Source organism: Panthera uncia, unplaced genomic scaffold, assembly GCF_023721935.1.
Source record: "Panthera uncia isolate 11264 unplaced genomic scaffold, Puncia_PCG_1.0 HiC_scaffold_1340, whole genome shotgun sequence".
In the NCBI taxonomy this organism is placed as follows: domain Eukaryota; kingdom Metazoa; phylum Chordata; class Mammalia; order Carnivora; family Felidae; genus Panthera; species Panthera uncia.
Window position 1 is genome coordinate 90,278 of NW_026057965.1, and position 25,865 is coordinate 116,142.

The 25,865-nt window shown below is 41.3% G+C and overlaps 1 long non-coding RNA gene across 1 annotated transcript in view; it reads left to right on the forward strand.

The window, feature by feature from the left end:
• LOC125916947 (uncharacterized) overlaps positions 1-25,811 on the forward strand; it is a 72,671-nt gene extending 46,860 nt beyond the window's left edge. Inside the window, exons 2-4 of the long non-coding RNA XR_007456068.1 lie at positions 20,218-20,317; positions 23,999-24,058; positions 24,398-25,811. This is a non-coding gene — a long non-coding RNA (uncharacterized LOC125916947). The remainder of the gene's footprint in view (positions 1-20,217; positions 20,318-23,998; positions 24,059-24,397) is intronic.
• The last annotated feature ends 54 nt before the right edge of the window (positions 25,812-25,865 follow it).

Sequence of the window (25,865 nt, forward strand, 5' to 3'; positions counted from 1 at the left end):
CCGGGTCACGCTAAACATGAAAATTCCATAGCACATCACATTATTTAAAAGTTAAATAATGTGCTCAGTTAAATAACTCTGCTCAGACTCCGCCTAGAATGTCTTCTCATTTTGTCCACCCCCTCGACACCCACTGCATTTCCATTACTCAAGTGTCCTCTTCCCATTCATATTCTTTTCTGTTTCTTTCTACCAGTAGAATTAGCCCCTACTATCTGGGAGCCCAGTATACCTTTTGCACACTTAATTCATCTTTCTTTGTGGTGCCTGACATAGCACCTTTTCGAAAGTACTCCATGCCTGCTTAATGAATGAAGATTAAGATCCATAGGCAGTTGGGGGCAGTTGGGTTGCTTCCTTCTGCACCAAAATCTCTAGTGTTGTGAGGAATTTCACACTACATCCCCTAAGTCTGTCTGGTTGAAAAGTAGGAGAGCCTAGGATTTAGAAATTCACAACGAATGCTCTACAAAGTGTGTCAGGGATAATCTTTACATGAATAATTGATAGTTGACTGTAGTGTCATCAATTAGTAATGGAGGTCAGTCTTATTTCATTAGAATGTAACTTCCTGGAGGTACAGCTTTTGTTCATGTAGGTCCTAATTTCTTAAAAGTACAGTGTCAAAAATAGTGTGGGCGCTCAAAAAGTTGGAGATCAATTAATCAAGTATATCAGGTTCCAGAGTGACCAAAGGAGAGGCTGATATTCAGGAGACCCATTTGTTCTCATTAATAAAACAATCTTATCCATATTAATAAAACGATCTTATCCATGTTAAAGTAACAGAAGGTGGAGGATAGGAAAAGGATCTATTAGTGTGGTCCAGCTGGGGACCTCTGAGATCATTCCTTCCTTCCCGGAGCTCATGAATAATAAAATAAATTGGTGTGACACCAGGGAATAAGCTGTAAAGTGTCACAAAATGCCAGGAACAAAATCCATCCAAAGTGCTCTTTTTCTTCCTGAGGAAAAACCTAAAAGAACTTTTCTGATTACCTGACAGTCCATTTAATCCCCAGGAAACATTCCTTTGTTATAGTTTCAAGGAGAATTACTTGAAATAATCCTTTGTACAATGTGCCTGGTTCTATTTTAGTTTTAAGTCGTGTCCCTTTTCTTTTTGAATTTGTTAAAAAAAAAAGACATCTAATCAATGCCCAAGTGGAAGTGGTGTGGCCAAGTCGGAGTTTCTTTTTCTCCAGGATGAAGTTACCTTTTGTGTAGAGGCCTTTTAAAAAGAGACTTAAAAGACTCTAGGAGCTGAGAAAGAATAATGAAAAAAAAATCCTGAATGTTATAATTAAACTGGACAGACTTAACCATCTCTCTTGAGTATTATTGGAGAGGAGCATGCTTTTGGACCAGCCCCACTTATGGATGTTCACAGTGACCCAGATTTTAGGGGACTTGGACATTTCTTGGCTAAGTACCCAGGAGGATTCATCTGTAGCATTTGGTCAAGGGGAAGACACAGCCCTGGCAGTAGATAGGCCAACTGGTCAACTGTGTATCACTTGAAAAGTGGGATGAAAAAGGATAGGGAAAGGAAGAAAAGGAGTCCAATATCCTGTGTGTCTTTGAGACTTTCCCATATTTTGGTTTGGAAATACATCAAAGCAACAAGAATAAAAAGGAAAAAAAAATCAGAGGGATTTTAATTTAGAAAATAAGGCACTATGTAGGTCCATGCACATGGATTCTGTCTAAGAGAGAAAAGTAAACCACTTTGGGTGAACTTCTGGTGGTGACTCCCCCCCCCCCCGCCATTGTAAGGTCATCAGCCAGGAATTATTCTGTGCTTTTCTTATCTTCCTCAGTCTCCTCCTTCCTCTTTCCACTCTCCAACGTGGGGAAGAAGATTGGGGTAGGGGACAAGTGTAATTCCTGATGAAGTTCTAACATTTCCCAAACTCATTCCACCCAATGGCTCAATCCAAGTTCAAAATGCAAAATGAATTAACAGTTAACATGGATGCAATAATTCAGTTCACTGCACAGGTACTTTGTTGTTTGTCTTTCAAAAATGTATTGCTTTTTTCTTTCTCTAGAGGCAGTTTCTTTTTGATCTTTAAATAGTAACTTAAGGTTAAACCACAGAATAATGTTTTTAAGAATGAAAACTGTTCCGATAATTTTAGGGTAGCTGGTTGGGAGAAAGATTCATGAAAAATTCAGGTGGAAACTTTTCTTCACTCTTTTGTTTAGAGGTCTTCAAGTTTTTCTTAGAGCTCTTTTTTTCCTTTTCTTTTATCTTAGAGGAAAAATGGTAGATTCCATGACTGCATTTTAAAACAAATGCTTAGTTAAAAATAATATCCAATTTGGCCTTAACTAGTGCATAGCAGAAATAACAAAAGGCAGTTAATGTGGTAGGAACTAAATGCCCATGTCAAGTTGCCAGCGCATTATCTTTGTGTCTTTTACAAGGAGGACTTCACTTGCTGAAATGGCTCTTGACAAAGTTAAGTGGGCCCAGATATTGTTTGGGAAATTGCCCTTATTTTGTGTGCTTCTTGTTCCAGTAATGGAACCCATGAGCAGTAGATAATTGTAGCGGCCTCATCTATCAAATAATATTAGAAGTCAACAGCTATAATCTGAGCCACTTGCTTTACACAGCTTTTCTCTATATTTTCTGTTCAAATTGTCAGTTGTTACCTGTAAGTGTCCCCATTCCCTGTGGTTGATGGAAGCAAAAAGATTTAAGTAAATCAGGAGGTGAGTTGTGTGTGGGCTTGGGCCCAGGCTCCACAGCCAGCTTACCACAGCAGATGATAACAGCTCCCTGAATAGGGAAAAATCATGGTTCTTTGTACTACATTATATGTTACTATGACTGGTGCAGAGGCTGGGAGAAAGGGTGTTTTTTAGAGATAGTCTGGGCTGTTAAAAACTGAGTTTAAGAGGGTCAGAATGAAACCTCTCATTACAGGAGGGTAAATCCACATAGCGTTTCAGCATTCTGACCTACTTTTGTTCATTTCTTAGACCCCTTCGCTAAAAGCAAAGTTGCCTAAAAAGAGAATTGTGCAAGCTTGGTGGTAGGTACGTGGGTATTTATTATACTTTTCCAAAAGCTCATTTGTAGGCATAAAATATTTCATAATCTAAAGGACAATGTTTTGTGGGCATAGTCATTATAACCATGTTTGGGTTCTTTATTTATCAAAGAAAAATCAGAAAAATACCAAAGCAATACAGTAAAAACATGAATGCACTTCATCCAATGGTTGACATTTTTTAATGCATATAAACATATATATATGTTTATATATGTATATATATATGTTTATATGCATTAAAAATATATGTGTGTGTGTGTATATATATATATATATATATATATGTTTACATGTATACAACTGTCTATATGTATGAATTACAGGATCACATTGTAACTGCTTGCAGTATCCTGTGGTTTTCCCACTTAATGTAAGCATATTTCTATGTTCATAAATATTCATTTGCTATACTATATTTGTTGGTTGCCTTATATTCTATTATTATTCTATTATTATATTCTATGCAGTATCTATTATTAGATACTTAGGATATTTTCAGATTCTCACTATTGTAAACAGTGCTTCGAAGAATATCCTTGCATCTAAGACCTTATCTACACCTATGACAACTTCTTTAAGTGAAATTATTAGAAGGATATTGAATAGTTAAACAGTTTGCATGAAAGAGGGCAAAATACTTGCTATTATTTTAAGCAGTACATGAACGATCCTGCCTTGCTTTTTCTCCTCAATGTCAACTAGGCACAGATGCTTCATAGATGTTTATAGTCATGGAGACATGTTCTATGGAGGCGGGGGTGGGGTCTGCATGTCCTAGAGCATCTGTGGATAACGGTGATCAGGGACAGCTCCAGTAAGGAGAAACTTCAAACACATCCATGATGGGGGTCCTAACAAAGGAATGGGGGCACCCATGGTTGGGGACCGATACGGTCAAAGACACAAGGTGGCATGAAAGCCCAGAAATAAGCAGACTGACAAATGCAGCTGTCTGGGTAGGTGGCCCCTGATGTTTTTGCCACCAGCCTCTCCTTTCTCTGAACCCCCTACAGAATGTAAGTTTATATCGTCTACTTTAACAGGGCAAAATCATCTCCTCACATTGTTCTGTCACTGAATATTTGCTATCATTGCTCTCCCAATGGGATTGTAAAGTATTTGGGGGCAAGGAACAACACCAGCTCCTCAGAGGCCCCAGCTGCTATGAACAGAGAAAGTAATGAACAGAGATCTGGAAACCTGTTCCATGGTCTGAACTGGCCCTTTCTGTCCTTGAATACCAATAGTTCTGCTTGTTTCATTTTTCCCTCTTATGCATGATTCTGTTTAAGAGAGAGAGCTGGGATTATTAAACATACCCCTCCCTCCCAACACGCACACTTTTTCTTTTTCCTAACAAACTTTTTTTTCAACCATTCCAAATGATCAAACTTGTGATTTCAGTTTTCTATTTTTAGTGGTATTATTATTTTGGGGCATTTCCTTGACCATCGTTTTCTCAACCTGAGTATTTTGTCACCCAGTCACTAAGTGTTGCACACCAGGTTTGTCATTATAACCCATGGGTGCTGAGAAAACAGGAAGGGAAAATCAGCATCTTTAGGTAGCCTTTATCTAGTGGGGTGGTAGAAAATAATTTACTCTCCAGGGCTATCCTTCTATAGCTTCTCGCACTGAGCTGCACCAAATGAAGCACAAAGTCAGGTTAAAAAAGCCACTGATGGTTTTCAGTGGAGCTCAATGAAAAGATACTTGCTTCAATAGAAGTTTCTGTGTTGGGGACTCTGGCCCAGCAGCAGCTGTGTTTTTCAGCCTTTGATTGCTGCAGAATCACCTTTCTGGCTAACGGAGAGGCTGTGTTTCTATTTCCATTACTAAATAACAGCACAGGGCCAGGGCCATGAGCGCTTTCCTACCCAGAGCCAATATTTCAGCCTCGATGTCCTGAGGCAGTCATTTACATTCCTAACATGTAATAATTTTTCGTATACAGTATTTCAACAAAATGTTTATATAGTTCAACAGTTGTTCATGGCACAAATGAAGGAAAAAAAGGTGATAATTTATACAATTGTGTGATGAAGAATTGCCAGTTGCCATTAGAAATGTGCCATGTAATTAACACCAATCCTTTGCAAACTCTTCTAAAAAATCAAAGAGTACAGAACACTCCTAAAATCATTTTATGAGGCCAGCATTATCTTCATATCACAACCAAACAAGACCTACTAGAAAAGAAAACTACAGGCCATATCCTTGATTAATATGGATGCAAAGATTCTCAATAAAATAGTGCAAAATAAATTCAGTAGCACATTTAAAGGATCGTTCATCATGATCAAATGGGATTTATATCTGGAACGCAAGGATGCTTCAAAATACGCAAATAAATCAATGCAATACATCAAATTAATAGAATGAAAGAAAATGAAAATAGAATGAAAGAAAATTAATAGAATGATCATCTCAACAGATACAGAGAAAGCATTTGACAAAATTCAACATCCATTTGTGATAAAAACTCCTAGCAAAGAAGGAACATGTGAATATAATAAAGGCCGTATATGACAAGCCCCCAGCTAACATCATACTCAGTGGTGAAGGGTTGAAAGCTTTTTCTCTAAGATCAGGAACAAGACAAAGATGACGGCTCTCACTATTCCTTTTAAGTATGGTACTGGAAGTCCTAGCTAGAATAATCAGGCCAGAAAACAAAAACAAAAACAAAAATGTCAGAATTGGAAAGAAAGAAGTGAAATTGTCTCTATTTGTAGATGACATGATTTTATATCTAGAAAATCCTGAAGACTCAACCAAAAAACTTTTAGATCTAATCAAGGAATTCAGTAAGGTTGCAGGATACAGAGTCAATGTATAAAATCAGTAGTATTTCTACACAGTAGCAAGAACTTTTTTGAAAAAGAAATAAAGATATCTATCCCATTTACAATAGCATCAAAAACAATAAATTATTTAAGGAATAACCAAGGAAGTAAAAGAGCTTTACTCTGAACATCACAAGACCTTGATGAAAGAAATTGAAGCCACATATAAATGGAAAGGTATCCCATGTTCATGGATTAGAAGAATTAACATTGTTGAAATGTCAATGTTATCAAAAGCCATCTATAGATTCAATGCAATCTCTGTTAAAATTACAATGGCACTTTTTTTTACATAAGTGGAAAACAATCTTAAAACTTATATGGAAGCACAAGGACCCCAAATAGTCAAAAATAAATCCCAAGAAAGAAGAACAAAGCCAGAGGCATCACAATTCCTGATTTCAAGCTATACTATAAAGCTATAGTCATCAAAACAGTATAGCACCGGCATAAAGACAGACAAGTAGACCAATGGGACAGAAATTGATAGCCCAGAAATAAACCCAAGCATATATGATCAACTAATATTTGACAAGAGAGCCAAGAATACTCAATGGAGAAAAGACAGTCTCTTCAATAAATGGTGCTGGGATAGTTGGATATTCATGTTCAAAAGTATGAAACTGGACTCCTATCTTACACCACTCACAAAAATTAATTCAGATTGAAGACATAAATGTAAGACCTGAAACCATGGAAGTCCTAGAAGAAAACAGAGGAACAAAGCTTCCTGACATGGGTCTTGGTGATGATTTCTTGGTTATGACACCTAACACACAGGCAACAAAAAAAATAAGCAAGTGGGACTGCACTAGTCTAAATAGCTTATGTACAGCCAAAGAAACCATTAACAAAGTGAAAAGACAATGGAATGGGAAAAATATTTGCAAATCATATAGCTAATAAGGAGTTAATATAAAAATGTATGAATAGCTTATACAGCTTGATAGCAAAACTCCAAATAACTCAATTAAAAAATGAGCAAAGGGCCTGACTAGACATTTTTCCAAAGAAGATATACAAAAGGCCAATAAATACATGAAAGGATGCTCAACATCACTAGTTATGAGGGAAATGCAAATTAAAAACTAGTCATGCCTGTTAAAGTGACCATCATCAGAGAGATAAGAGATGACATATGCTACTATGGAAAAAGTATGGAGGATCCTCAAAAAATTAAAAATAGAACTACTATATGATCCAGAAATTCCACCTCTGGGTATTTATCTGAAGGAAATGAAAATACTAACTTGAAAAGATATGTGCACCCTCATGTTCATGGCAGCATTATTTACAATGGCCAAGGCGTGGAAACGATTAAGTGTCCAGTGATAGATGAATGTATAAAGAAATTGTGGTGTGTGTGTGTGTGTGTGTGTGTGTATTAATGGGTGTGTGTACATCCAATGAAATATTATTCAGCCATAAATAAGGAAATTCTACCATTTGTGACATGTATGGACCTTGCAGGCATGTTAAGTGAAATACGTCAGACAGAGAAAGACAAATACTGTAAGATCTCACTTATATGTGGAATCTAAACAAAACAAAACAAAACCCAAAACAAATAACTCATCCCCCCAAAGCCATACTCATAGAGAAAGAGATCAGCCTTGTGGTTATCAGAGGTAGAGGGTCGGGAAGTAGGAATTGGAGGCAGGTGGTCAAAAGGTACAAACTTGTAGTTATAAATAAGTCTTAGGGATGTAATGTATGTCATGATGAGTAGGTTACACTGTTATATGACATGTAGGACAATTTGAGAGTAAATCCTGAGAGTTCTGATCACAAGGAGAAAATTCTTTTTTTTTTTTTAATTTTTTAAAAAAATTATTTATTTCTGAGAGAGAGACAGAGACAAAGCATGGGGGAGGAGTGGTGGAGAGAGAGGGAGAAAGAGAATCCGAGGCAGGCTCCAGGCTCTGAGCTGTCAGCACGGAGCATGACTTGGGACTTGAACCCACAAACCATGAGACCATGACTTGAGCCAAAGTCTGATGCCCAACTGACTGAACCACCCAGGCGCCCCGAAAATTCTTTTTTTTTTCTTCTTCCTTTTCTTTTTATTGTATCTATATGAGATCATGGATGTTGGCTGCAGCTATTGTGGTACTCGTTTCACAATCTGCGTAAATCAAATCATCATGCTGTCCCCCTTAAAATTATACAGTGAGGTGTGTCAATTATTTCTCAATAAAACTGGTAAAAGAAGAGGCGTGCCATGTGACTCTTCCCCAATGCATGCTGCCTAAAAAGCAACAACAAGCAACATTGGCAACAACAACAACAACAACAACAACAACAAAAGAAGCAGTAGAAATTTAAAATGGTGCAGCCGTGTTGAAAGTTGTGGCAATACTAGCAGATAATAGAATGTGCTCCTGAGATGCTGAGCTGTGGGTGGCTGACCCGGGATTTTGAAGCGATCCTCTGATACTTGAAATCATTTCAAGGTTAAATGGAAACCGTGAGCTCGGATTATCTGAATCCTCCTGCACCTGGATAACGTATAAAGAGGAAGCGAGAAACGTAACCTGTGCGAGTGTCGCTGTTCTCCAGGATGTATTTCCATTGCTAGAGAGCAGCCTGACCATTCACTTCTTTAAGTTAGCTGCTCTGAATCTCAACATCATCATTTTTGTACTAAGCGGGGATTATGAAGGACTGACCTTGTTTTGAAATGTTTATGTTAATTTACCAGTCTTTAGAACATTTAGTGTATGGACAAAGTCCTACATATCCTGAAAATAAAGATGGGAACACTCTATTCAGAGACTACTCCAACGTCTGTTATTATATTCTCACAACAACACTGCTAGGTGCTTGTAATTAATCTCATTTTACAGATGAATAAACAGAGGCCCGGAGAGGTGAAATGAAAAAGCTAATAAGTGGTAAAGGTGTGAATCAGACACAGGTCGATCTGATCTCCAAGCCAGCGTGCTCAGTCACTCGGCTCTCCCAAATACTTTATACTAGAACCCCTTTCGTGTTTCTGACACAGAAACTTCTCTGACCTGGAGGGCTTAAAAATGACTGTGTTGATTACAAGATAACAATATTTCATTCCACTCGATTTCATTTCTTTAAAGGAGAAAAAAATCATCCATTTGCAGCTGATTGCTTTGCCCTTTTGTGCATCTATTTTGTGTGTGAAGGTTTATAGCAATGTATTGACTTTCTTCATTATCTAAATTTTATGCACCTAATGATACTTGTTAGTGTGCTTAGTGACCTTCTTTAAAATTTTTGCAATAAGAACGCACCCCAAACAACTCACGTGAGTAGCTTTTAGTTGGTAAAATGCTTTCAGTGACCAAGCTAAAGCCATATATACTCATTTGTGTGAATGCTATTCTTGCAATTACTGTTGGACTGACGGTTTCTCTGAGGGATTTGAAGGATGCAACTTGTTCAAGTTTAATGCCATCTATTATGAACTCTGCTGCATGCTGTTAATAGCTGGAAGGCATTGATTTTGTTTTCTGCTCTCTTATCTCAAGCCCATACATTTTGCTTGCATTATTGACTGTTCTGATCATTTCATGCACCACCTCTTTAGAAGATGTATGAATCAATGTCAGCCATGAAACTTAAGTTGTTTATTAGGCTGCCACGTAGGTTTACACCTTCGTGAAAATCATCTAATGTGGTCGGTGTCAGACGTTTCAAACAATTGTTGACCAGGTCTGATGAAAGAGGACAGCCTTGGAACATGTCACCCCTGGAGGAGGAAAGTTCACTCAATTATTTATTTGGGTCACATGTTATACTTGACTGGATGCACTTTTTAATGATGTTAATTAACTTCTTCAGGGTGTTAAATTAGTTTAGAACTGCTATGATTATAGCATGACATAAATTGGACTCTCTATTCGAAGAGACGCATTTGAGTTTTACACACCGAAAGGATATTTTGTACCGAGTGAGTGCAAATGGAGCTGCATTGCTTACATTCGAGCCTACTTGATAGACGACCTGCACCGACTTCAGATCAATTTCACACTTAAATCACAGAGTCAAAAAAACAAGTTCAGGAGCCTGAAAGCCTGTCCATCATTTTATACAATTACTGAGTTCTTTAGCCAGCACCCAAAGAGCATCAAATTGCACCTCTAATCCAATAAAAAGTGTTTTCCATAATTAAGGCAATTATGAAATGCCCTACAAAATCCATTCTTAGGGTTCAGCTTCTAAGTGCTTCCTGTGCATACAGCAAATTTTGGATTAGTATAGGCTAGATTTTCTTCCCTAATTTTTACAATGCTTTTGATTCATGTGGCTTGCTTAGTATTTTGTGGGGCATTTTTCAAATAGGGAGATCAGTTCTCCTGTCGGTATAGGAGGCGAAGGGTTGCACAGGGTTGCATTACTCACGGCCGATTTCTGGGACAGCCGTGGATCCAGTAATATCATGTGACTGGTTCTTCTACACATGTGGTGGGAGGGGGTTTTGGGAAAGTCTCCCTCGGCAATCAGTCACCCGGCCCTGGACATAATGTGAAAACCCTGCTGACTAGTTAAAAATTAAATTCAGAAAAATGGTAATCAAATTGTCGTTAAGAATTTATTGCTCAGATGTTTTTTGATACAATTCATAATCAAATAGAAGTACAAGGACAATTTATTTTAAATATTATACATTTATGGGAGAGATGCCCTGTAGAGGCTTGAACTGTGTCCCCCTCCCCCCAAAGTATGGCCACCATGAACTTGAGAATGTAACTTATTGGTATAAGAATCTTTGCAGAGGTAAGGATCTTGAGATGAGATAATTCTGGGTTAGAGAAGGTCCTAAATCCAATGATAAGTCCTGAGACGAGAAGAGAGGGAAGAGAAGAGAGGAGAGGGAAGGGAAGAGGAGGGGAGAGATGAGAACCATTTGAGATGGAGGCAGGGGCTGGACTGGATGCCAAGGAACGCTGGGGCTCAGCCGCCAGCAGACCCAGGAGAGAGGCAGGAAAGAATTCTCCTGCAGAGCCTCCAGAGCGGACTGACCCTCTGGCGCCTTGCTTTTGGACTTTTAGCTTCTTGAGCCACGAGAAAATACATTTGTGTTGTTTTAAGCCGCCAAGTTGGTGGTAATTTGTTATGGGGGCCCGAGGACGCTAATACCTGCTCCCAGCTACTTCCTGAGTCCGATACGCCGGTGTTACTCGCTTCCTCCTTCCCATTAAGGAGTCTCCTCACCACGGCCCCTCCACTGGAACGCCATTTGCTGCCACTTCTGTCTGCTGAGATCCCTCAAGCTTCCAAGGCCAGCTCACGTAGCCCCTCATCTGCCGGGTTCCGGTACCTCTCTCTTCTCTGGATGTCCATAGCACGTGTCTCTATTTCCAGGGCCCTGCTGCCCACGTCCGCCTTATATTATGCTGAACGTATTTGTTTCCTCCCTTGATGTTTGGAAACATGCCTTGTTCAGCTTTAAATACGCTAGAATGCTTAGCACAGACCTTCGTCTATAGTCAGGTTTCAAAATATGTTGAATCTAATTGCATGGCATCCTTTGCCATGAGAAAAATTCTGTTTTTGTTTCACAATTTGGGTATCAAATTGTGTATGCAGAAGAAATTGAAGCCATGGGAGAAGTAATTTCAACAAAGCCAAAATTCGATGATTCTAAAAGCAAGCGTTGTAAGAACTGCTTATATTTCAATATGTTTTTGAATGAAAATATGTTGTTCAATGGATAATTCCAAGTCCAAATATTTTCCTGGGGAATATGATGTTGAATCATACTTACAGTTGGGGATAGTTAATTCACTGTGTTAATCAGTATGCATTTGACTTCTCTATTTTTAGTCATATTAGTTACTGAGATATTCTTCTGAAATATATTATGCCTGCATAATAAAAATATTGAGCTAAATCTCTTTATTCAAGACTTTAAAAGCACCTTATTCACTGCTAGTTGATTTCTGACCGGTTCGTTTAGCGATTCAAACAAGATGATGTGTTTTGTACAACACAATGTACTTTTAGAACTGCCGTGCGTAACATTCTAATTGTGAAGTTTAAAAAGCAGTGCTCACCTCTGAATCGCCAAATCCAAATAAGCACTCAACATTTAACCTTGGTTCAGATCACCTTTCCATACTATCTTTGTTTGGTACGTGCTTTCTTTCTTTCTTTCTTTTTAAATTTCTTAATGTTTACTTAGTTTTGAGGGAGACACAGTGTGAGCAGGGGAGGGGCAGAGAGAGCGAGCGAGAGAGAGAGAGACACAGAATCCGAAGCAGGCTCCAGGCTCCGGGCTGTCAGCACAGAGCCCGATGCGGGGCAAGAACCCACAAACCGTGAGCACATGACCTGAGTTAAAGTCAGATGCTCAACCCATTGAGCCGCCCAGGCGCCCTGGTACATGCTTTCTGGATTTAAGTTCTTTCATGCCATGTCTATGTGTGATGTGGTCTTGCCGTTGCTTCCATTCTCATGATGTTAGGCTTTGGCGGGGTGTGGTGTGGCTGAGAGGAGCAAGCAAGGTCCTTGGCTTGAGGGAGACTCAGATGTGTATACTGGGTCACCTTCCAGCCAGTTGTGTGCCTGTCACCAAACCACTTAGCTCGACTGAGCCACAGTTTTATCATCTGTGGACATGACTAATGATAACTCCGTCGTAACACTGTCATGAGAATTAAAGTGAATAAAATAATATCTGTAAAGTGTTTAAGCCAGGTCTTGGCACATACAAGGTGCTTAATAAAGAAATGTTCAATGTGGTGTTGTTGTAGATGATCAAGAGTTCAACCATCTGAATTTAATTCTTTTAATAATATCTACTGTTGTAGGTCCTGGCAATTTAACAAAGGTGATTCACAGGGTCTGCCTTTCCAGGGAGGAACCAGATATTTAAATAGGAAATTCAAGGCTGAGGGTAGCCCGAGAGATGGTCCGGACACTATATTTGGCCCACATTATCACCCAGGCCATTCAAGGTTCAACTTGACCTTTTCTGGGTAAACATGGCAGAATATGTAGCTCTTTTCCCTCCCCGAATCCAATTAAAATGGCCACAAAGGAAGAAAAATGAATAAACACACAAGCAGAAGGTGAGTGGAGACCCCAGTAAATAAAAGAACGTTTCCAGAAGCTTGGAGTGGCCGCTGACTGAGCAGAGCAGAGGAAATAACAATCCCATGGGCCTCCTCCATGGGGGAGAGTATGAGAAATTAGCTGATCCACTCCGCAGAACCTAGAGAGCGGGGGCACGTTGAGGATCCAGGTGATGTGGATGGCAGGCAGTGGGGAGGCATCAGGCTGAAAATAGGAGATTGGCACAAAGTCTGTACATGACCTGGTTGAACCCCATGCATCAGCTGGCTACCCCCACAGGTGGTTTACATCGTGGACAAATGAAATCAAGAAAGAATTCGGATTTAGCCACAAGGAGGCACAGCAAAGGGTAGAGATAGAGCGGAGAATGAAATTCAAGGGATGAAGTGAATGTCTCTGTAACTGACCTCTAGTTGCCCTTTCCCTACTCTGCTGCCAAGATACTGGATGTTAAGAATTTTATCCTGATCTCGTCTCCTCCCGCCCCCCCCCCCCCCCCCGCCACGTACATCGAACAGGGCAGAGTATCGATAGATTGTTTTTTTGGAGAAACAGTATGACCATAAAGAAAAGACCTTTATGTATTCAGAGATGATTCATATTTGCTTTAGCTGGATGCTTGGGCAGGATGGGTAGCCTGGGGTGCCTTTAAAATGAAAGTCTTGGTTTTCCAGAATGCCAGATAGTATAATTTTGAAATACATGCTTATCTGAGGGGTCTTCATTGTGAAGGCCGATTCAGAGGGGAGATTTTTTTCATTTTTTTTTCTCTTCAAGATTTGAGACGTGATCCTCCTTGTGATCTCCTGGAGAGTGGACGATGTATTTTTGGTTTATCCTTATTGAGACGATGGCCTTTTGGGATTGTAGCTTGTGGTGGAATGGAGTGTGTATCTCCTATTTTACATTCCATCTTTAGGCGTTGTCTGCTGTGCCTTGTGCCCCTTTGAGGCCTTGAAGACCAAGTTCAAGTTCATCTGGTTTGGTGAATGACTTCAGATGAGAGTCAGCTTTGGGGCTCTGCTGTTCATTCTTAGACTGGCTTTTACCTGGATTTTGCCATCTGAGTATTCTTTTCATTTATTTGTTTTCTGTCGGCTCAATGATGCAGGCTAAAAGATAGCTTTTAGACTTCATTAGGCATTTTTAGTTGTTTATGGCAAATAGTGTGGTTAGAGTATATAGTTTACTATACCACCGGAAATAGAAGGCAGTAACTCTTTTCAAGTATATCAAACAATATTCTTACACTTAAAATCACCAATTCATTCTTTTTAGAGAACTGAACAAAAGAAAATGTGTCTAAACTATAGAGAGTCCAGTCAAATTGCCACGACTGAAAGGCTGATTGGATACTGATCAAGTAACTAAGAGAAACCGAAATATCTTCGGATGTTTAAAAAACACAAAGCAAAACAAAACCACACACCGGGTCATTTATCTGGTCGGGCGGAATGCTCCTTTGCCCGAGGCAGGGGGCTGGGGAAGATGACCTGTGAATGCCCCTTCAGTTCTGTCATTTTATGATATTTGTGAGGAAAAAAAGCTAGACTTTCAGAACAGTTTTTCCCTGTGAGTTTGTGAAGTGATCTTATGAAACTGGTCTAGTTTCTGTCTGTCAATTTCAACTTCCTGCAGTGAAATTTCCAGGTACTGAGTTTTACTCTGCAGGACACAAATTTCTTTTTCTTGTGATTTGTCCGTTTTATTAGGCCTTCCAAATCACATACAAAAATGTGTAAAGAATGGTTCCCTCCATCTGTGTCCATAGGGATTCCCTTTGACTTCTCCGCGGATAAGATAGACTGAGCAGCAAAAATAACGAAATCAATTTTCCATTAATAGCTGATAGAGTAATGAATGTAAAGATGAAAGGAAGCGGAAATACTTTTAGTATTCAGAGAGATTTTATCATTGTTGTAAGTCACCAGGGTCTTTTGTGAGATGACTGACATAGAAATATGCTCATCAGGGGTTATTCATTGATGTAGAATTTGATGTCTGGTGCCTTATTGGTTCCCCAAAGTTTACCACCATGTGACAGTGCCTGTCCCTTTCAGTTCTGCCTAATTAGGACATTCTATGGCCATTAATATCTCCTACATCTCCGATACTGATGGTGGAAAGTAAATTGGCCTGCATGAAATCTTTAACTTATATTAAGTATATAATAATATAAATAAAAATAAAGCAAAAATATAATCTTATATTAAAGAGTTAAAAAAGACACCTCAGAACACAGCTGTATGTTTTGCAAAGTATTTTCATATTTCCTTTTTCCACCTGGTTTGTCTAACACCCTCACGAGGCAGGAGGGCAGACATAATTGTGACCATTTTGAAGACCCTCCTGTGTCCTTTTGCCTAGGGAAACTGCCTTTCCCCATTAGTAGGCTAAGTTCCACTTACCTCCCATTCCCCTCACCCACCACCAAGAAATTAAATTTAACAACAGTACAAAGAAAAAAAAAATCAAATACCCATGTCCCACCATCCTGAATTAACAACCATTAATATCTGGCTTTCTTTTTAAGGAATTAACACATTGTAGGTATGTTGACGTCTCTTAATGATTTCCCTTTGTCACTCTCCTTCTGAGAAGAAATCACTAATATGTCGATTCAACCAACCCCGCAATCACCTCCTCCAAGAAGGCTTCCCTGGTTGTTGGGTGCCTGCCCCTGAGCTCTGCCCCCACTGAGCCCTGCTGGCCTGCCAAGCATGGCTTATGTTGACTATCAGACCCTGTATTTGAGCCGTCTTGTCCCAGAGGACCATCGCTGGGTCCATTTTTGTGTTCCTTATGCCTGCCATGGGGCCTGGCCTAGAGCTGGGGCCACTGAGTGTGCGTGTTAAAGAAATAAATGAGACGAGGGAATCCTAGACAGTTTAATTTGATTTGTCCAATTTCACCGTTTCCAATTTCTTCACTGTTATATTTTTACAAAGAGATATCGGCTTTGTCCTGGGGAGCAGTAAAGTGCTTCATTTAATCGGCACCTACTGAATGCCTGCTGGGGTCAATGGATGAGTGCGCTCCCACCCTCAGGGGCCCTGCATCCCCACAGAGCCCAGGCCTCTTCTTCCCAAGCTGCTGGTTAGCCGAAGCAGGTAGGCGAGCATGGTAATAGTCTTGATGACGTCTGCAGCAGGCTCTTTTTTTTTTTTTTTTTTTAAGATTCTTGACTCTGTAGTAAAACACTATTACAGGTAACTTTTTATATTTTTATCTTTATTTTTTGTGCTAGCTATATATTATTTTATAAGAAAAAAAGTTCAAAAGAATTAGTTAAAAAGAAAAGATAATGCTAACTCGTACCTTACTTTGGGGAAAGGGAAAGGCTAAACTGTGGACCTGTGTGTTCCGTGAATCAAACTCCCGGGTCAGTTTGGCATTTTCTGTTTGTTTTCTGGAGTTTACCCGTTTTGGGGGAAGAATCACTCTGGGCCTATTCAGTGATTTCACTTGCTCATCTCCTAAGATTTCTGAACATGGGGTGAACAATGTTATACCACGGATGACTCTGTATCTTTACGGAATCCAGTGGCCTTGAATTCTTTTCAGATGTGGAGTTTGATGGGGGTGGGGTGCACACAGTAGGACCTCATGCTGCCTGGTGACAGCACGTGATGGGTGGTTCCACGTGGCTGCTGTGGTGTTCTGGGCTAGCCTGGGGGTGGCTTCTGACTGCTCTCCTCGTCTGCAAAACCATTTGACCCCACACTTCTCACTTCTGGTTATTTATTTTACTTACAAATGATGTCTAAGTATCACTGTCCTAATGTGTTTTATTTGTTGTAAAACATATACAAAAATAGGGCACCTGGTGGCTCAGTCGGTTAAGCGGCCGACTTCGGCTCAGGTCATGATCTCGCGGTCTGTGGGTTTGAGCCCCGCGTCGGGCTCTGTGCTGACTGCTCCGAGCCTGGAGCCCGCTTCGGATTCTGTGTCTCCTTCTCTCTCTGCCCCTCCCCCACTCGTGCTCTGGCTCTCTCTCTGTCTCTCAAAAATAAATATTGAAAAAAAATACGAAAATACAAAAATAAAGTTACCATAGGATGAGGGAACAAGATATATAGAATGTAAAATTTTCTTCCACATTCTACTGGATTAATGTAGTCCCCACCTTGTGGGGGACGCCAAGTAGAGGATATTGAAAGACGTGAAAAGGATGTCAGAGCAACTTCTATGTGGGAGAAGAAACAGGTGTTAGCCCCAATGGAATTTTCCGGGCAGGTATAGACAGCTGCTGCTCTAGACAGAGGAGAAAATGCATGCTATTTGCCAGCCTCCAATATTTTGGGTTACCATGTCGGTTGGTAGCAAACAGTATCGGAGAGAGGGGAAATGAGGAGACACCTAAATTATGATAAAAGGGAAGTAAGAGTCTCCCTAATTAATTGTGTCCATCTGTAGAGATCGCAGGGAAGGAAATGAAAGGCGGTAGCAGCCAGCAAGGCAAAAATCTTGCAAATTCTTCAAATGTGAATAAGATTCTGTGATAAACCCTCACTTTCTGGTAAGCATTTTAATGGATCCTTTAATTAGCTTTTCTGGAAAGTTCACTGATGATGTGCTGGAATAATGATCCCCTGTGCTCTAAAGTGTCTAGTCATTAGCTCACAAGGTGACTGAACATACTAATGCATTTGCCTTTTAGACAGTTTAAGCCTATGTTCCTAATAAGGGCCTTGCTTTGTTTTGAGTCAGCCACGGAAAGGAGTGTATGGGCTGGGCCGTCTCCCAAACGGTAATGACAGTGAGCCAGACCCAACTTTCTCCCAGTCCCTGTGTAACTGTAGCTCCTGCAAGGAGATCCTTGGGGCAGATCTTTCTGGAACTGTTCGCGCGCTGCCTGCCACCTCTGTGGAGAAGTTTTGGCTCAGCATCGACAGACACCCCGAGATTTGGAATCCATTCTAGGGGAGGGAACCGGTTGTGTCTTATCACCCACATCGGTAGCATCTTTCGGAGGACGCACCCCCCCCCCCCCCCCCATCGATGTGTATTTATTTTTCCTTCCAAATGGTGCATTATGTTTCCATTTTATTTCCCGGGCGTGCTTTCCACCCTTTCCAGGTGCAGGTCGGTCCAGTGAGTGGTAGGTTAAGCAAGGCGTGTGGGTGGAGACTGGGACGTTGCCTCTGCTCACAGCTGAGCCAGGGACGTGGCCCCGCACCAAGCCGATAGCAAACTGGGCTCGGGATCCGATGTGATGCTCCCAGTCGGGTTTGGTTCCAGCATGCTGGTACATGCTAGCCTACACAGTCTTTTGCATTGCATAACTTCTCGTGCCCCTGGCTGAGAAAAGCTAAACTGCAGATAATGTATTCAGCATAAATTATTGCTAACCTTAGCTGGAATAGCACAGGCTTTTGGTCCTCTTCAGATGTGGAGCCAATGGGGAATTGTCTGGCTGCAACGTTTCCCTCCGCATCTTACGGTTCCATCAAATTCCAAATCTTGGGGACATCTGGTATTCCTCAAAGACATTAAATCTATAGAACTGGGGCCTGAATCATACGCAGGGAAGTGTAATTCACAGTTTGTTTTGTGAGTGTGAGCTATCAGTAACATTTTAAACGTCTAATTACATTTTTCATTTAATAATTCATTCTTGTATAATTCGCGACGTAAGCTATGCAACACGCTTATGTTACAAGACGCGGAAGTTTTCCTTGAGTGTTTTTACACCGACGTCTATGAGACGGAGCAAAACACCAAATGCATATTGTTACAAATTTAACGTTCTGGCGACACAAGTCTTGTTATTTGGTCTGGCCCACCCGCTAGGCGGCGTTGGTCAGGTGTATTCCGAGCGGTAATAAAATCTCCCACCTGCCCAAACTATATATTCTTCGCCAGGCTGTTTCGGAGAAACCTTCCCACCTTATTTGCTTTTAAGTTCCCTATGGATAGATTTTTACCCCCAAAGTATGGTTGCTCAAGTCAGCAAGCAACCTTATCAGGGGATTTTGCACCAACCAGTTGAAATGTGTGTGTTTTGTCCTACAAAAACCAAGGCTCCCATGGCTCCACATTATACTCGGTGAGAACAGACGCCAGAAGGCAAGTATTGCCCACCAGTCATACCGTGGAGTTGGCGAATGTTGATCATGATCATGTGGAAAAAAATTATCTAGTTTTTAAATTGAAAATGTAATACTCCAAAGCGATAAAAAATAATTCAAGCAGTGCAAAAGCGTATACAGCGAAAATAGATTCCCTTCCCACCAGATCCCAATCTCTAATTGTGTTTCCCATGGGCAACAACTCTTCCCACATTCTTACGAACCTTTTCTGAAATAGTCTGTGCATCGACAAGGTTTATACGTATGCCTCTCCTTATTTTAACAATACCCACAGGGTGTCCTACCTGTAGTAGTTAGCATCTTATTCATTCCACTTACCGGTTTATCTTGGTGAGGTTCCAAATCATCCGTACGATTATTTTCATGGCTGCATAGTAATCTACTCTTAGGAAGCACCATACTTTATTTTAACCCATCCCTACGGCTGGACATTTGGCCAGTATTAAAAATAGTGGATACAGGTGTGGATATCGATCTAGAGCATAAATGACTTGAAGCAGATTTGTATTATCAGAAGGGATCTACACTTTACTTTTCAGAGACATTGAAAAATTGTCTCCCCCAAAAGATCACACGGTGTGAGATTGTAAGAAAAGTAGACTCTTGTCACTGGAGGAGGATACGTGCAGAAACTCGTGCGTCCCCAGGTCTCAGAATAACAACAGCTGAGTGAGGAGGCTGGGGTGAGCAGGGCTCACTCATTGGTTGCCTGGCTCTACCCCTCATGTCGGTCTTGTGGCACATGTGATTTAAAGTCCTATAAAATGCTTCCCACATATTGTCTTCTCAAATCCTCAAGGCACACCTATGAAGCAGATATTATTATCTCATTATAAATCACTACACGACACTGATATTGGGGATCAATCAAAAAGAAAAGAAAATGTGATTGTTCAACGCGTGCTTGCCAAGAGTGTCTTTGTAATTGAAATAGTGCACGCTGCTTACAAAGACTATTCTAGGATCTCTGTGAAGCGTAAGTAAATTCCATCATTATGCGTCTCTGTAATACTTGAAATGAAAGGATTAAAAGAGGCACACTTGTCTTTTAGTGCTATTTGAGGATGTGATAGACACAAGAGTGTTTAAGTTGAAGCCACTTAGGTTACATTTCGGGCTCAATACAAATTTGTGACCTATTCAATTTCCCTTTATTTAAAGATAGCAGAGCGTATTCGAACAAGAAGAACAAAATGCACGATTAATTCCAAAGTCTGTACGAAAAGACTCTATCCAGCGGGGCTTCCTATTTACTTATTTGGTGAGTTATTAGGAACAATTCATATCAAATTAGAATAACTGAATATCGAAAAGTCTAAAATGCACTGCGTAACAACGAATGTATGAAAACTCCTGCCGTGCGTGGATGTGTACTGTGTATCATGAGGATGAGAGGTCAGGAAATGCTTAATGGAAATATCGTGTAACCTTTGAAATCCTCCCGGGGACCCCCAAAATCACACAACGCCTTCATTGCCACAAAAGGCACCTATTAATTTGCTTGCTTATTATCTGAGACACGTAAGTCACGGGCCTTGTGTACTCGTTCCTGCTTTATCTCTATGTGGGTTCTCATCCTGGACCACAGGCATGTGGATTGCTTACCCCACACACCCTGGCTGGTCCATGACTGTCTGGCTGCCGTTGTAGAGGTGACACTGTATTATTTCCTGGTGGGGGGGGGGGATGCATTTGAGAACCAGAACATGTGGATTTGAATCTTGGCCAGTCATTATCTGTGTCTCTGGGCTTCAGTTGCCTCTTCTGTAAAATGGGATCTTGGCATAAACAATCTCACAGGGTTTTGGCAAATGTTAAATGAATTCATTATGTAGAGCTCTCAGAGCTCAGGCCCATCACTTAAAATAGGTTGTTTAAAAAGCCAGCTGTTGTTATTATTTTATGCCATCCCTTTTATGTTCAAAGCACTGTACTCAGGACTGTGAGGTAAACAAAAATTTAAGAATGGGAACATCCTTGTCATCTGTTTGCTCATTATGTAATGATGAGAACAAACCACACGTTATGAGGGAATAAGGAAAGGACTTAACCTAAATAATAAAAGACTTGAAGTTTTCACCATGGGGAAAAGGGCATCCAAATAGAAGCTAAGTGCCTGGGCGCATGTAACTCACACATTTAGCTAGTCATTACTGGCTACCTGTGATTATGTGCTAGGTAACACAATAAGTACGGTGATACTCGTTAAAAAAAAAAAAAAAGTAGGTCCCTGCCTACATGGGGCTTATCACTGAGACGACCAAACTGAGTGATGTGTTTTATGCCTCCGTCAAGAAAGGAGGTCCAAGAGGAAGAGGTGCATGCCATACTTGGCTTTGTGCGTTATTGTATATGGCTGTGATATAATGGTTGATTTATGAAAAGTGAAATAAGGATCACAGTTTGTCATAGAGCAAGCCGATAGCAGTGGAGCCGGTTAATTGTCAGGAATCATTTCAAGTGAAATGGAAGAGACTGAAATGTTCATGTATTTTTTAAAACGGAAAAGAATATTGAAAACAATCTTAACCTAGACTAATTTTAGTTTTTATTTATTTATTTTTATTTTTTATTTTTTAATTATTTTTTATTTTTTTCAATATATGAAATTTACTGTCAAATTGGTTTCCATATAACACCCAGTGCTCATCCCAACAGGTGCCCTCCTCAATACCCATCCCCCACCCTCCCTTCCCTCCTACCCCCCATCAACCCTCAGTTTGTTCTCAGTTTTTAAGAGTCTCTTATGCTTTGGTTCTCTCCAACCTAGACTAATTTTATATGTCAATAGCTCAAATCACATTTGGAATGATTTCTTTTAGGGTGTGCTTGTGGTTTTCTTCTTCCACTTACATCATTTGTTCAACAAACACTATGGAGTCTCTCCTGTCACAGGTAGAACAGGTAACAGGAAACAGCATTGACGTAGATAGCATCTTTGTTCTTTTTTAATTTTTATTTGTTTATATTTATTTTTTTATTTATTTTTTGAGAGACAGGGACAGAGCATGAGCTGGTGGGGGGGGTGGGGGACAGAGAGAGAGGGGGAGTCACAGATTCCGAAGCAGTCTCAGGCTCCGAGCTGCCAGCACAGAGCCCGACGTGGGGCTCGAACTCATGAACCACGGGATCATGACCTGAGCTGAAGTCGGATGCTTCACCGACTGAGCCACCCAGGCGCCCCGATAGAATCTTTGTTCTTACCGGGTTTATGTGTTACTGAACCAAGTTAACATAACACTAAATAATGAAATAAATAAAGAAACCACCACACACAGTGTGCTCAGAGCTTAGGTATTCTACCTAAATGAACCAGTTGGATTCTCAAAGGTAAGTGTGGAGATGATGGGATAACCAGTGCATGGTGTAAAGAGTAGGAAAGATCTGTGGCTCATGGAGGCAGCGGGTATGATGACGGTTAAGATGAAGGGTCAGCTCTAACCAGCGGTTTGTACGGGAGTAGGTACAGCACCATGGTCAAGGTGAGGAAGGGAGGCTTTCTTCCCCTCCAGATTGTGCCATCCACTTTGGAGTATAGAATGGCGAGAGAGAGTGAGAGAGAGAGAGAGAGAGAGTGAGAGAGAGAGAGAGAGAAATGAAAACTGAGGCCATCGTGGTGGGTGTGCTGGCTGGTTGTGTGGTTGTTCAATTATTGCTCTCAGCTCCAGACCCACCCTTTGTGCTTTGCTTGTAAGTGGAGTATAGAATGGGCACGAGGAAGGACCATCAGGCTTTGCTGTCGGCTTCCCAATTTGCTGCTGCTCCTTTGGCTTTCCCACCCAAAGGCATTTGAGTCCAGGACCAACATTCTAGCCCACAGAGCATTTCTAAGGGTGGCTGCAGCTTCTTGCCGCCTTGAGAAGAACTAGAAGTCAAGTTAGTCTGAGATATTTGCTCCGGGGAGGAACTGTTAGTCCTAGAAGGACTCAGAACTGGCTGGAGTCAACCATTTGCCCTCGATTCAGGGCCACGTGTGGGCTGCTGGAATGTGAGCAGTCTCCACGCCTGCCTGTCTTGTGGTTAGGGAATGGGAAGTGTTTTCATATTTCGGATTTTATTTTAATTGTGGCTCAGCGACAGAAGGCCCGGGAGGGCTTTTGACCACCATGGGTAGAGACCGAGGAGCACAAAGCCAGAAGGAAACCCTTTTGTGAAACACTGGAAAACTATTCCCCAGCGGGATCCAACGGCAGAGTGATCTGGAAGAAACTTATTTAGAGTTCTTTCCGATTATCCGCTTTTCTAGGCAGGGAAACGTTTGTCTTCTTGTTCAGTGAGTGCCCACCCAATGAATATATCATTAACTAAGAAGCCCAATGCACATCGAATGATGCTGACGTTTTATGTCTAGAGCTAATGGCAATCTTAATATGACAACCCTCTGTGGCATCCAGGGGTACCCCGCACGGCAGCACCCTCAAGATTTCGCAAACAAGCAGCAGAGGTCTCTGAAAATTTGCAGTTATAATCGAGAGTTTATGGTTGCTTGCATTTGAAACAAAAATGTTTTCGGGCTGCGGGGATTAGCTTGGGCGTGCCAGTGACCTATTTTGTAACGCCGAGCTTACATCCAAGACCCTCCCAGGAATCGTGAGTCATGTGAGTGGAGCAGGAGACTAAAAACATGAAACAATTCCAGAAACAATTTCAAGTTTCGGATAAATTATAACGTAATTTGGTGTGTCTTTGAAGATGAAAGTTGTCGAAGGTTTTTACTGCGGCCCGTTGCGCTTTTTAAAGTCGTTAGAAATGAAGCAAAGATTCTAGCTTTTTTTGGCTGATAATAATAGACCGCTCATAAAAGTGCCGGCAGAGAGGGGGTCAGCAGGTGCAGAGATGCAGGCAGATAGAGGTGTGGAGTCCGGGCACGTGGCAGGACTTCTTGGGCCGGGAGTTCTTGTTCCTCCTAACCCGATGGGGCTGTATTTGTGTTCATTCCAAGAATTTCTGAGAAGTAAAGATCCAACGGTCACAACGCATGAAGCCCACGTATCTACACAGAGTGAGTAAATAAAGATGCCTAAACTGTTCTCAAGTAAATCCTGAGGGATATTTTGGCTCAGTACTTTTTTTTTTTGAGTAAGTGGGAGAGATAATAAAGTGATTTCCAGGAGAGACACACAGAGAAATTTCCAAGGGAGGGCGGGGGATGAGGCCAGGAGTCCCGGACTTCTCCACCTCGGGTCTGGGAGAGATGGCCCTAGTTCTTAGAGCAAGTCTTCTGTTGAAATGCCTGTCTCTAAGGCATGTATTTGTTCTTCTGGGTTAGACGCATAGGGGAATAAAATCACCCGAATGCAAAGCTCATATTTGCTCAAATAAGATTTTTTTTTGCCACAAGGTAACTGAGCCGTGCGGTACCAAGAGACAGCAGGTGGAGACAAAACTTGCCATGTAGCTCATTATACTAAGCTGCGGAGGAACCCTGCACGCACAACACACACCTCGTCGGCTCCTGGGCCCCAGGTCACCTGTGCGCACCGTCCCGGGAGTGTGTACCACGCTCTTCCCCTGCGTGTGCATGTTTTGGTGATCAGATTATTTAATACAATGATCTGGTTATAAAAGTTCAAGTAGTGAGCATAAAGGGAGGGTCTTAGGTATCGAGGGGAAACTGGAAATAACAAAATGCTTTAAAAGATACGAGAAGGGGAGAGGAGGTAGGAGGGCCAAAGGAGTCCTCATTAGAGACAGTGCTGGAGGGAGAAAGAGAGAGAAAGGAAAGCTGAGGCCATCGTGGTGGGTGTGCTGGCTGGTTGCGTGGTTGTTAAACTATTGCTCTCAGCTCCAGACCCACCCTTTGTGCTTTGCTTGTAGAGCAAACTACGTTTTCACTTTGCCCTTTGGTGACTGCTCCTCGTTAGGCCCACACCAATCGAAGGTGCTAGAGAAAGATTTAAAGTCGGAAGAACGGCAGTTGGTTCCGGTCTCCGGTCATCTTGCTGTCCTGGCATCTGGCCCGTTTTACCAGTTCAGAGGTACCAGTTCCTCCTGATCAGAGAGCTGAGTTCCAGCTCTGGGGAGGAGGGGGCCCCTTCTCTAAGTTCCCGAGGCATCACCACCAGCCAGGCATCCCTCCTTCCTCTAGGACGAACAACCATCTGGTCTCCCTGGGACTCTCTTGGTTTTAGCATGAAAAATCGGTGTCCCAGAGCAACTGGGATGGTTGGTCACCCTACTTCTCCTCAGAGGTCTGGTCCCACCAAGTGACGCTCCCACTTCATTTCTTTTTCCATCTCAGAAGATGCTTCCAGAAGTTGCCTGAGACTTCCCCCTTTGGCTTTTTAGTCATCCATCACCTGCTTCACCAATCCCTTGTATTAAATTCTCACTCTTAAAATAACTTGTATGGTAGTTATCAGCTACTTTAAAGGTGTTTTAGAAGCACCTTCAGGGGACCGAAGATCATGGCTTAATGCCAAACCACAAATACAAATACAACAAACTAGCACTTTGTGTCACAAAAAGAGGGAACGGGCCCAAACCCAAAAGCTGGATTTCTAATTTAAGTCAGCATAGAAGTAAGAAGTACGGAACGTCGAGCCATGGCTATCCACCGTGGGTGTCGCAACATTTCGTCTTAAAAATTAGGATGGCCTTCTTCCAGCCCTTCCTCGTAATTCAGAAGCCAGACTAGCTCACCTACCTCCTTCCACTAAACGAAATTTATGCAATTTGTCAAGGAAATGTGTCAAATAATGCGTTATTTTAAAACATGTATTAAGAATCCAAGATGTTTACAACTCTGGTAGCATTTTAATTGTGCTATCGCTTCTCTTTCTTCTTTGTCTGCTTTGTCTGGTGCATCA